Source organism: Apium graveolens, chromosome 7 (assembly GCF_009905375.1).
Source record: "Apium graveolens cultivar Ventura chromosome 7, ASM990537v1, whole genome shotgun sequence".
In the NCBI taxonomy this organism is placed as follows: Eukaryota; Viridiplantae; Streptophyta; class Magnoliopsida; order Apiales; family Apiaceae; genus Apium; species Apium graveolens.
In genome coordinates this window covers 175,387,568-175,399,406 of record NC_133653.1, presented here as the reverse complement: position 1 = coordinate 175,399,406, position 11,839 = coordinate 175,387,568, and the positions used below count along the sequence as shown (strand labels likewise).

The 11,839-nt window shown below is 37.9% G+C and overlaps 1 non-coding gene across 1 annotated transcript; it reads right to left on the bottom strand.

The window, feature by feature from the left end:
* Nucleotides 1-3,974: 3,974 nt before the first annotated feature.
* On the bottom strand, nucleotides 3,975-4,081 carry LOC141675912 (small nucleolar RNA R71). Its single transcript, XR_012556539.1, has one exon. It is a non-coding gene; the product is annotated as a small nucleolar RNA R71 (small nucleolar RNA).
* Between the last annotated feature and the right edge of the window lie 7,758 nt (nucleotides 4,082-11,839).

Genomic DNA, 11,839 nt, shown 5'->3' with positions numbered 1-11,839 from the left:
ACTTCTATTGGTGTTTTTTGCCTTTCTTAATTTGTAATAGCTTCAATCTTTGATGGGTCCACTTTGATTCCTTCATTACTAACTATGTGTCATAAGAACTGAACTTCCTGTAGGCAAAATTCACACTTTGAGAATTTAGCATAGAACTTTTCCTTCCTCAAAATTTCCAACAATATCCTTAAGTGTTCTGCCTGGTCTTCTACTGACTTCGAGTAAATTAAAATGTCATCTATAAACACAATGACAAACTTGTCCAAATATTCCTTGAAAATTTTGTTCATCAAGTTCATAAACGTTGTTAGGGCATTGGTTAATCCAAAAGATAACACTAAAAATTAATAATGGCCATACCTTGTTCTGAAAGTTGTCTTCGGTATATCTCTAGGTTTAATCTTTAGTTGGTGATATCTGAATCTCAAATCAATCTTAGAAAAATATTTGGCTCCCTTCAACTGGTTAAACAAATCATTAATTTGAGGTAATGGATACTTATTCTTGATTGTAAGCTTGTTGAGCTCCCCATAGTCGATGCATAACCTCATGCTTCCGTCTTTTTTCTTAACAAATAATATCGGTGCACCCCATGGGGACATACTGGGCCTAATCACTCCTTTTTCTAATAACTCTTGCAACTGCTTCGCTAACTCCTTAATTTCAACGGGCTCCATTCTGTACGGGGCCTTAGATACTGGTTATGTTCCAAGTGTTAAGTCAATCGCAAACTCAATTTGAGGAAGTCCGGGTAACTCATCTGAAAACACGTCTGGAAACTAATTAACTACTGGAATATCTTCAAGTTTTGTTGACTCCTAATTTCTATCTATCACATAAGCAATAATATGCTCACATCCTTGTCGCAATAATTTCTTGGCTTAAATTATCGTTAAGAACTTCTTTGCTTGTCTCTGACCTCTAAACGTCACCACTTTCTCATCTGGTGTCCTCAAAATTACCTTCTTGTTATGACAGTCTATATGAGTATCGTGCTTAGATAGCCAGTCCATTCCTAGAATAACGTCAAATTCTCTTAACTTAAATGGTATCAAAACCACACAAAAATTATTGCCAGAAATCTCAATCTCACAGTTGACACACACTTGATTAATAGATACACACTCTTCATTTGCTAATTCCATGGTCATTTTTTCATTTAACTATTCAACTGGACATTTTAACTTATTAACAAAATCTTGAGAAATAAATGATCGAGTTGCTCCTGAATCTACTAACACCTTGGCATATAAAGAATTCACAGTAAGCGTACCTTCCACAACATCAGTGTCCTGAATAGCGTCCTTCATAGACATGTCAAAAACTCTAGCTATTGGAGGTTCATTCACTACTGGAGTAGATCCCATGATCCTCAATGCATTAATGACTGGAACTAGTGTCTTCCTTCCCTTGCTAAGTGTCATGGATTTCCACATTTGAAGCATGTAAATCCAATTGCTGGAACTTTGCCCGCTAGATTCTTGGTAGGTTGGTCTTTATTTACTGGCTCTCTGGCTGGCTGATTATGGCACTCCCTCGAATAGTGCCCTTTCTGGTTACATCTATAACAAATCACATTCAACTTATTACAAACTCATCCATGTTTCTTTCCGCATACCTGGAAGTCTGGTAAAGCTAATCTCTATTGATTTGGCTGGTTTCCAGTGGCTTGATGGTTGCCTTATCATCCGTCTCCTGCATTTTGCTTCTTAAAATTGAAATTCCTTCCTTGACAAAACTTGACTTTCTTCTGATTAAAATTTGGAAACTTCCCTGCTTGTTACTGTCCTTCATTTCCTTCAAACTTTCTCTTCTTACTCTCCTTCTCCTTCTGTGACATTTCACTCTCCGTCTCTGCAATCATAGCCTTCAACACAACTCCCGCATACAGTTAAGTGGCATTTATATCCACTTAGAATGCTCTATAAAGGCCTGAATTGGCGTTTTATACTCGAGTTACTTATGTTTTTGATGTGTTTTTGTAGTGTTTTTGCATCTCAGGCATAGTTGAAAGACTGAAGAGATTTAGCATGGTTTAGGTGCTCAATTGGTGCTAGGAATGTGTTCAGGAAGTAAGCTCGTGGATCGCCATCTCAAGCCAGCCAGAAAAGCAAGCAGAAGAACTTTTTCCAGAAGGTCAGCACGCCCTGGGTGAACAAGATGACAGCGCGCCCACACTGATGAAGCGCACAGCCGCGCCATGTCGGGTTTTAATAATCCTATTTTGAATAAAAGATTGATTTCTGGACTTTTCTACTGATCAGGGCTGCTATATAATGATAACTTAAGATTGTTTTTCATAACAAGACGTAACAGAGCTTAAAGAGAAGACATCAAGAAGACCTATAGAACAAATTCCACCAAGGCAAAGAAGACCTAGTTTATTCTTGTGATTCTTTGTTTTAAGTTGTAATCTTGGATGCTCGTTTCTTGTTTTGTTGAACCTATACTCTTGTTTAACGTACTTTAATTATTATTCGTATTTATAAAGACTTAATTTATTATACCATGCTTTCATCGGAACCCACGGTGATGATGAGTTCGGTTATGGGCTAATCGTTATCGTGGGGTTCTAACTGATTTACTTATGGATTTCTTTAGTTAATTGTTTCGATACCTTAGTGTGTGGTGATTGTATGATATCCTAGTATTGGTTGTGCTTATTCGTCTTATGAGCATCGCGAACTTATAAGATAGCGTGTTAATCTCTAATAAAGTGAAAGTGAATTTAGGGATTTAGAACTTGCCATTCTAGCTTAGGTTCATGTATTTGTTATGCATAATTCGTAGGTAATTTTAACAATCTTACTTGCCCTATGTAATCACGATAGTTAACTTGCGCATTAAACCATTATATTGTCAAATTCTATAGACATATAGCGTCTCAATATAATTGGTGTTTATTCAGCTTCTATCTCTTTTGTGGATGTCTGGTAGTAGGGTATTCGTGCAATGACAGTTGGCGTTTACTAGTTTTATGTTATCTAATTAGTATCATCACCATTGCATGCTAAGGTTAAGAACAAGAAGGTTATTCAATGAAGTATATAATGAAGTAAGAATCCCATGTTTGTGTTATATAAGTTAATCAACCTTAATTCTCTTAGTTAATAATAATTAGTATAATCTCTTAGTTAATCGTAGTTATAAACACTCCCAATTTGTTATCATTTTAGCATTGAATAGTAACCATACCATTGTTGCATAAGTTCATAAATTGAAGTTAATATTAATAGGGTCGCTATGGGAACGAACTAGAATTAATTCTATATTACTTGCGATCGTGTATACTTGCGTGAATATTAGCGCGTGTTTTCGTCCTAAAAAGTTTTTGGCGCCGCTGCCGAGGACTCGTGGTTATTTTTAGTTTATGTTCTTGACATCAGTGGTCGTTAAACTTCATTGACTCGGATATTTTACTTGTTTGTTTGTTGCTTTTTCAGGTACCCTAGAGAGCATGTATGCTAACGCGTTCTCAACTTCGAAAAAGAATACTGGAAAAAGCAGATGAGGAATTAGTAGAAGAAGTTCTTGTAGAGTAGAAAGTTGAAGAAGAAATCTTAGTTGAGAAAGAAGAAGATGCTCTTGTTGCAATGGGTGAACCAGAAGCGAATACAAAGGCTTTGATGGACTATTCTCAGCCAAGGATCAATGATATTCAATCTAGCATTATCAGACCATCCATCACGGCTAACACTTTTTAAATCAAAGCTAGCACAATGCAGATGGTGTAGAACCTGGTTCACTTTGGGGGTTCTCCGATTAAAGACCCCAATATGCATATTAGAGATTTCATCGAGATCTGCGACACTTTCAAATTCAACAATGTCCCTGAAGATGCTATTATGTTGAGGCATTTCCCATTCTCTCTTCGGGACAAAGCTAAATGTTGGTTACATTCTCTATCACCAGGCTCTATCACTAAATGGGAAGATCTTGCTCAAAAGTTCCTTACTAAGTTCTTTCCTATGGCAAAGACAGCTGCATTCAGGAATGCTCTTACTCAATTTGCGCAGCAGTTTGGAGAGTATTTATGTGAGGCTTGGGAGAAATATAAGGAGATGCTTCGAAAGTGTCCTCACAATGGGATGCCTGACTGGATGATCATTAACTGCTTTTACAATGGGTTGGGTGCTACTTCTAGACCCATGCTTGATGCAGCATCAGGAGGAGCTTTATGGGCCAAAAGCTATGATGAAGCTTATGAATTGATTGAATTGATGGCTGCTAATGAATACCAGAACCCAACTCAGAGGCTACCTCAGGGCAAGGTAGCAGGAATTCTGGAAGTAGATGCAGCTACTGTTATAGCTGCTCAGCTTAGGGCTTTGATGATGAAGGTGGATTTTTTGGCTAATTATGGAGTTAATCAGATTACTAGTGTCTGTGAGCTTTGTGCTGGTGCGCATGAGATGGAGTAGTGTGTTATTTCTAGTGAATCAGCTCAGTTCGTGAGCAGTTTTTAGAGGTCACAGCAACCAGTCACAGCCACCTATCATCCCAGCAACCGCAATCATCCTAACTTCAGCTGGAGCAACACTCAGAATGTTGTGCAACAGCCTTATCAGCCATATGCAGCAAAGCAATACAACCCTCCTGGTTTTCAACAGCCGTAATATGCACCAAGATAACAACTTCAGCTGCAACAATCTAATGAAAAATCTGAATTGGAGTAGTTGAGGCTCATGTGTAAGAGCCAAGCAGTTTCTATCAAGACCTTGGAGATTTAAATTGGTCATATTGCCAATGCCTTGCTAAATCATCAACATGGTACACTCCGTAGTGACACAGAAGTTCCAAGAAAGAAGGAAGCAAAAGAGCAGGGTAAGGCGATTACATTGAGGTCTGGGAAGGTTGCAAATCCCGAAAAATCTCAAGTTTCGGAAGATGAAGCTGAGGCTGAGAAAGAAGTGCAGAAGGAAGCAGAAGTGGAGCCAAGGAAGACTACTGTGGAACACACTCCTCCTAAGGGTAAAACAGGGGAGAAACAGATATATCCTCCACCTCATTTCCTAAGAGGCTGTAGAAGAGAACGCTGGATAAGCCGTTTGAGAAGTTTCTGGAGGTGTTCAAGAAACTTCACATCTACATACCTTTCACTGAAGCTCTTGAACAGATACCTAGTTATGCGAAGTTTATCAAAGGTATTCTCTCTCGGAAAGTGAAGCTTGATGAGATAGAGACAGTTGCGCTCACAGAGGAATACAGTGTTGTGCTGCAACAAAAGTTGCCTCCGAAACTTAAAGATCCTGGAAGCTTCACTATTCATTTAGCATTAGAAAAGTGCCATTTGAAAAATGCTTATGTGACTTGGGGGCTAGCATCAATTTGATTCCTTTTTCTATCTTCAAGAAGTTGGACTTACCTGATCCAAAGCCTACTTATATGACCTTGCAGTTGGTTGATCGCTCTATTATGTATCCATGAGGTATTATGGAGGATATCTTAGTCAATGTGGACAAACTTATTTTTCCTGCAGACTTTTTAATTCTTGATTTCAAGGAGGATAAAAAGATTCCCATAATCTTGGGAAGGCCATTCTTGGCTATTGGAAGAACCTTGATAGATGTGCATAAGGGTGAGCTCACTATGCGAGTATTGGATCAGGAATGACTTTTAATATGTTCAAATCCATGAAATTCCCTACTGATAATGAAGAGTGCTTAAAAGTGGAGTTGGTCTTATGTGGTTACTTCAAAACTTGATCAAATGCTAAGGTTCGATGCCTTAGAAAAGGCCTTGTTGGGGAATTCCGATAGTGAAGATGATGAAGGTGATGAGCAGTTGCAATATTTGAATACTTCTCCTTAGAAGCGAAGGATGGATATGCCTTTTGAATCGCTTGGATTGGAGGAGCTGAACAAGTCTCCAAAATGCCTCAAGCCATCTATTGAGAAAGCTCCTACACTTGAGCTTAAACCATTTCCTGAACACTTGAGGTATGCGTTTTTAGGTGATGCATCTACTTTGCCTGTTATTATTGCATCTGACCTTTCAGGTAGTGATGAGGAAAAGCTCTTAAGAATTCTAAGAAAGTTCAAATCGGCAATTGGATGGACTATAGCAGATATCAAGGAAATCATCCCTTCTTATTGTATGCATAAAAATATGCTAGAAGAAGGTAGAAAGCCAACAGTTGAGCAATAGAGAAGGCTTAATCTGGTAATGAAAGAAGTTGTGAAGAAGGAAATTCTCAAGTGGCTTGATGCAGGGATCATCTATCTCATTTCTGATAGTACTTAGGTAAGTCCAGTTCAGTGTGTGCCGAAGAAAGGTGGCATCACAGTTGTGGCTTTTGAGAAGAATGAGCTCTTCATACTCGAACAGTCACGGGGTGGATATTTTGCATGGATTACAGGAAGCTGAACAATGCCACAAGGAAGGATCACTTCCCTCTTCCTTTTATTGATCAGATGCTTGACAAATTGGTTGGGCATGAGTACTATTGTCTTTTTGATGGCTATTTTGGTTATAATGAGATATGCATTGCTCTAGAGGATCAGGAAAAGACTACCTTTATTATCTATTTCGTACTTTCGCCTTCAAAAGAGTTTTTTTTGGGTTGTGTGGAGAACCTGTCATATTTCAGAGATGCATGATGTCTATCTTTTCTGACATGATTGATCGGAGTGTGGAGGTATTTATGGATTATTTCTTTATGTTCGGTGATTCTTTTGATGAGTGCGATGCAAGTGACTATGTAGTTGGAGCAGTTCTTGGGCAGAGAAAGAACAACATATTTCATGTGGTCTACTATGCTTGTAAGACCCTCAATGGTGCTCAACTGAACTATACTACTACTGAAAAAGAGCTATTGGCTATTTTCTATGGTTTTGAGAAGTTTCGATCTTATTTGCTTGGGACGAAGGTGACAGTTTTCACTAATAATGTTGCGATTCGCTATCTCATCTCAAAGAAGGACTTGAAGCCTAGATTGATTCGATACGTTCTTTTACTTCATTAATTTGAGTTAGAGATCAAGGACAGGAAAGGTAATGAGAATCAAGTCGCTGATCATCTCTCTCGTTTGGAAGATCCTGTGCAACTTCATAGGATAAGACATTGAATAATGAGTCTTTTCCCGATGAGCAGTTGTTTGGGGTGCAGGAGGAAGAACCGTGATGCACAGACATTTTGAACTACCCTGTGAGCAATATTATGCATCCAGACTTGTCTTCTGCTTAAAGGAAGAAGTTTCTTTATGAGGTGAAGTGGTACATGTGGGATGAGCCATTTCTGTTTAGGCAAGGAGCTGACCAAATCATCAGGAGATGTATTCCGTACAGCGAAACGGGGGGATCTTGTGAGACTGTCATTCGACTGTTTATGGAGGTCATTATGATGGAGAGAAGACACCAGCTCGTATCCTTCAAGCGGGATTCTTCTAGCCTACATTGTTTAAAGATGTGCATCAGTTTGTGTTGAAGTGTGACCGATGCCAGTAGGTTGGTAATATGTCCAAGAGGGATGAGATGCCTCTTAATGTGCTTCTCGAGGTTGAGGTCTTCGATGTTTGCGGAATTGAATTCATGGGGCCATTTGTCTCATCTTGTAATAATCAGTATATCTTGTTGGTAGTTGATTATGTTTCGAAATGGGTTGAAGTCAAGGCTTTGTCGACAAATGATGCGAAGGTAGTGCTGAATTGTTTTTCATAAGCAGATATTCACAAGATTTGGGACTCCAAGAGTCATAATTAGTGATGAGGGATCGCATTTCTGCAATCGTAAGTTCACTTCCATGATGCAAAGATATAATGTGAATCATCGCATTGCTACAGCCTACCATCCTCAGACTAATGGCCAAGCTGAGGTATCTAACAGAGAGATCAAGCGTATTCTAGAGAAAGTTGTGTGTCCATCAAGGAATGATTGGTCTTTGAAGCTGGATGAAGCTTTGTGGGCATATAGAACAGCATACAAGACTCCACTTGGTATATCGCCGTTTCAGTTGGTTTATGGAAAAAGATGTCATTTTCCTGTGGAGCTCGAGCATAAAGCATGTTGGGCTTTGAAGAAGCTGAACCTTGATATGGATGCAGCTGGAAAGAAGAGAATGCTTCAATTGAACGAACTCGATGAGTTTCGGCTTAAAGCGTATGAGAAAAACAAAATGTATAAAGATAAAGTCAAGAGATGGAACGATAGGGGTCTAGTGCTCAAATCATTTGTACCGGGGCAACAAGTTCTCTTTTGTTCAACTCTCATCTCCGTCTTTTTCCTAGAAAATTGAATTCGAGGTGGTCAGGGCCGTTTGTTGTCAAAACTGTGTTTTCACATGGAGCAGTGGAGATTTTTGAGAATGATTCAGGCCAAGCGTTCAAGGTGAATGGACAGAGGTTGAAGCATTACTATGGGGATACGGCAAATTGTGAGGTGGTTAGTGTTATTTTATTGTCTACCTGATCTCGAGATTCTACATCAAGATAATGATGTAAACCAAGCGCTTCTTGCGAGGCAACCCAATTTTGTTGTACATTAGTAGATAGAAGAAGAAGAAAACAAGGAGAAAAACACACAAAAATCAGTGCCAACTACAGTAGCACGGGGAGCCCGCGCTAAAGAGTGGGGCGGCTGCGCTGAAACTCCAGTAGCACGGCGTGCCCGCACTGAGGTGCGAGGCGGCTGCGCTGGCTTTCCAGAAGCACAGCGAGCCCGCGCTGCCAGGCGGGGCAGCCGCACTGGTCCCTGAAGCTGAAAAAATAGAAAATCGTAAAAATCAAAAACAAAATTAGTTGTACCCAATTTTCCCTCCTCCACTTCCCATAATTTCAATTCGAAATCAATTCCATTACCCCCATTACTCCCATTATTCCCATAATCAATTCCCACTTCTTTTCTATAACTAATTCCTAATCTCCTATATATACACACACAAACTTCTCCATCACTTCTCAAATTCTTAAACACACAAATCTTCTTATACACTTCTATTCTCTCAAACTTATACACTTTCAATGGCACCCAAAAGACAACGAACCCAAGTTAGCAGCAGCATCACCAATTCTTCGAGTGTGGGTTGTGTGAGGCATAGGTTTTCAACTCCGGAGGCGTAGGCAGAGTATGCAAGGCTGCTTTCGAAGCCCATAGCCAAGGAGCGAGGTTTTCTGCCATCTGAAAGGGATGGTAAGTTGCTAGATGTGATTGTGGAGATCTTGTGGATTGCTTTTTGTGAGGCGCCAGATGCAGTACCTATGAGTGTGACAATTTTTACGCAAATGCAAAGGCGGATAAGAATGGTTTTACTGTGGTGAGGGGGTTGACTGTGGATTACAGTGTGGAGGCAATTCGTTGGGTGATAAATCAGCCCGAGAGACAGCCTGAGCAGGAGGATTGGAACCTATAACGCCCCCAAATCCAGGGTCAGAGGATTTGGTCGTCACTATGAAACCTCAATCAAAAATAATCTGTTAAATCAATAAATAAGTTCCAGCGGAAGATAATTATCATTTATGACCCCAAACTACACCAAGATCTTTTAAGGTTACAGTTCTAGAAACACGATATCCAAATTCCACAAATAAATTTTTCCCTTTCTTTTAAAACTCTTTTCAATAAATTCCAACTCAAAACTAAACCCACTAGTATAACTTCGAAATGAAGTATACTAGGCCCAACTATAATACATAACTATAATATAATATAATATAAACAACATTACATAACAGAACTTACACTAGTTCGCAAACCCTAGACCAACCACCTTCCAAAAGCTTCTTCTTTGCTTCCTTAAATTACACACCTAAACAGCGCAAGCTAATCCTCACTGGAGGTTCAATTTGAAAACAGGCAAGTATGAGCGAAAGAAATGCTCAGCAAGATCAATATAGCGAATATAGGGTCGTTTTGATATAAAACCGACATCTACATTAGAGCTAGAACATTTAAAATCATAATTGCTGAATCATAAAATTTTAGTTAAGGAACCCCAGAATTGATTCCTTAATTGTATTCAAAACCATTTTGATATTTTTGAGCGAAATGATTTAGCAATACTTTGAATCTAGGCGAGAATAAAACTCGTAAAACAGTGTTTACGGAAATATCGTAAACAACAATAACATGAAACAATGATTATGGATTGAATCATAAACTTTACTCAAAACCGAACTCTTCAAATTAATACTTATTTTGCTGTCATATCAAATTAGATATCAATATGAACTTTGATGCTCACAACATTCCATATTGAAGTCAACATCAATCATCTATACTAATACCACCTTTGATATTTAACAACAAACTAAGTATCCACATGAATCAGAACTGAATCAAAACCGCAATTCACTTTAATCCAAACAGAAACAGTTGATAAATCATTTGTTCTATGATTATCAAAACAATTTAGAAAACCATATTTTAGATTGGAACCAATAACATTTCATGCTGTTCCCGATGATCAGTCGCGAAACAACACCGGTATCCCGCAGCCATACCGTAAATATAGGTACTACCCGTATCCCGCAGCCATACGGTACCTATAGGGCGCCAGAAAAGGCATAACTAGCCTTCAAAGATATTACAGCTGGACCGATATCTCGATCACCTACGATGTAACCAGTAACCAGTAACCATTCCAATCTTAAAAACCTATTTATTGAAAAAGGAGCTGAATCATACGACATCCTAAATAATTTTATTCCCCCATTCACTTGGGCAGGAATACTCGCAACAAAATCATCTTTCTCAAAATCCAAAACATTTATAAATCCAGTAATTTGATAAGTAAAATCATTTAGCTATTCTGAACATAGAATAGCAGAACAATACTTGCATAAACAGAATCATTTAATTTCGCGATATGTAAAACATTTATTTATTCTGAACTGAGAATACGGAAAGTAATACTTGCATAAGAAGATTTAAAATAAATATCACTTGAACGATAAGTTATGATAGGGATACTTGCATAATATGATTCGAAATAAATATCACTTGAACGATAAGTGAAGTCAGGGGTACTTGCCTTTGGGATTTAGTAGTTAGTCACACTCGCAAAGACGCATTTATTCTTTTCAACACTTCACCGATAAGCTGCTCCTGCGATTGCTAGAAGCCAGATATCCAATGCCATTCCATCTCATTCTTTATCCAACACCCTGTCCTAATCACTCGAATGATCCGTATCTATAATTAAAAGATATAGCTTTAATCGTCTAAACGATAATCACTCGACGAACTGTGCGTCAAAAGCCTATCATCTACCCATACGATAGCCCACACATAAATATAACAGACAAACACAGGACTCTTGATCCACATACACACGTAGTTCACATAACACGTAAACACATAACTCACATATCACATAATTCATATCACACATGTCTCGGTTCGTCAAACGGTTCGACTTGGTATGTTTAAAACGGAAATCGGGTCAAAAATACGTATTTTACATAAATAAGAGACTCAGAATGATTCATAAAATAAGCGACCTTTCGAAATAAAAAGGATTTAGGTCTCGAAAGTATTTTTATTGAAAGCAGAACATTTTTCTGAGTCTAGAAGCTTTCGTTTCGTATTAAACGGACGAACGGTTGATTTATTATGAATTTTTGAACATTTTTTGGAATTAAAACGGTCTCCGAATCATTTAATAATTAAATAATAGGGCTCGAACACTCGAAAATAATTTTATAAGAATTATCGAGCCTGGAAAATAATTTAAAATAATATTTTAAAGCTTGAAAATATTTTTCAGAATTTTAAATCAAAAATAAATAATTAAATTTAATTATTAAATCAATTAAAATTAATTAATAACTAATTAAATTAATTAAACAATTAATATTTAAATTAATTGACCAATTAAATAATTAATTATCAACTAAAATTAATTAATTAAATAA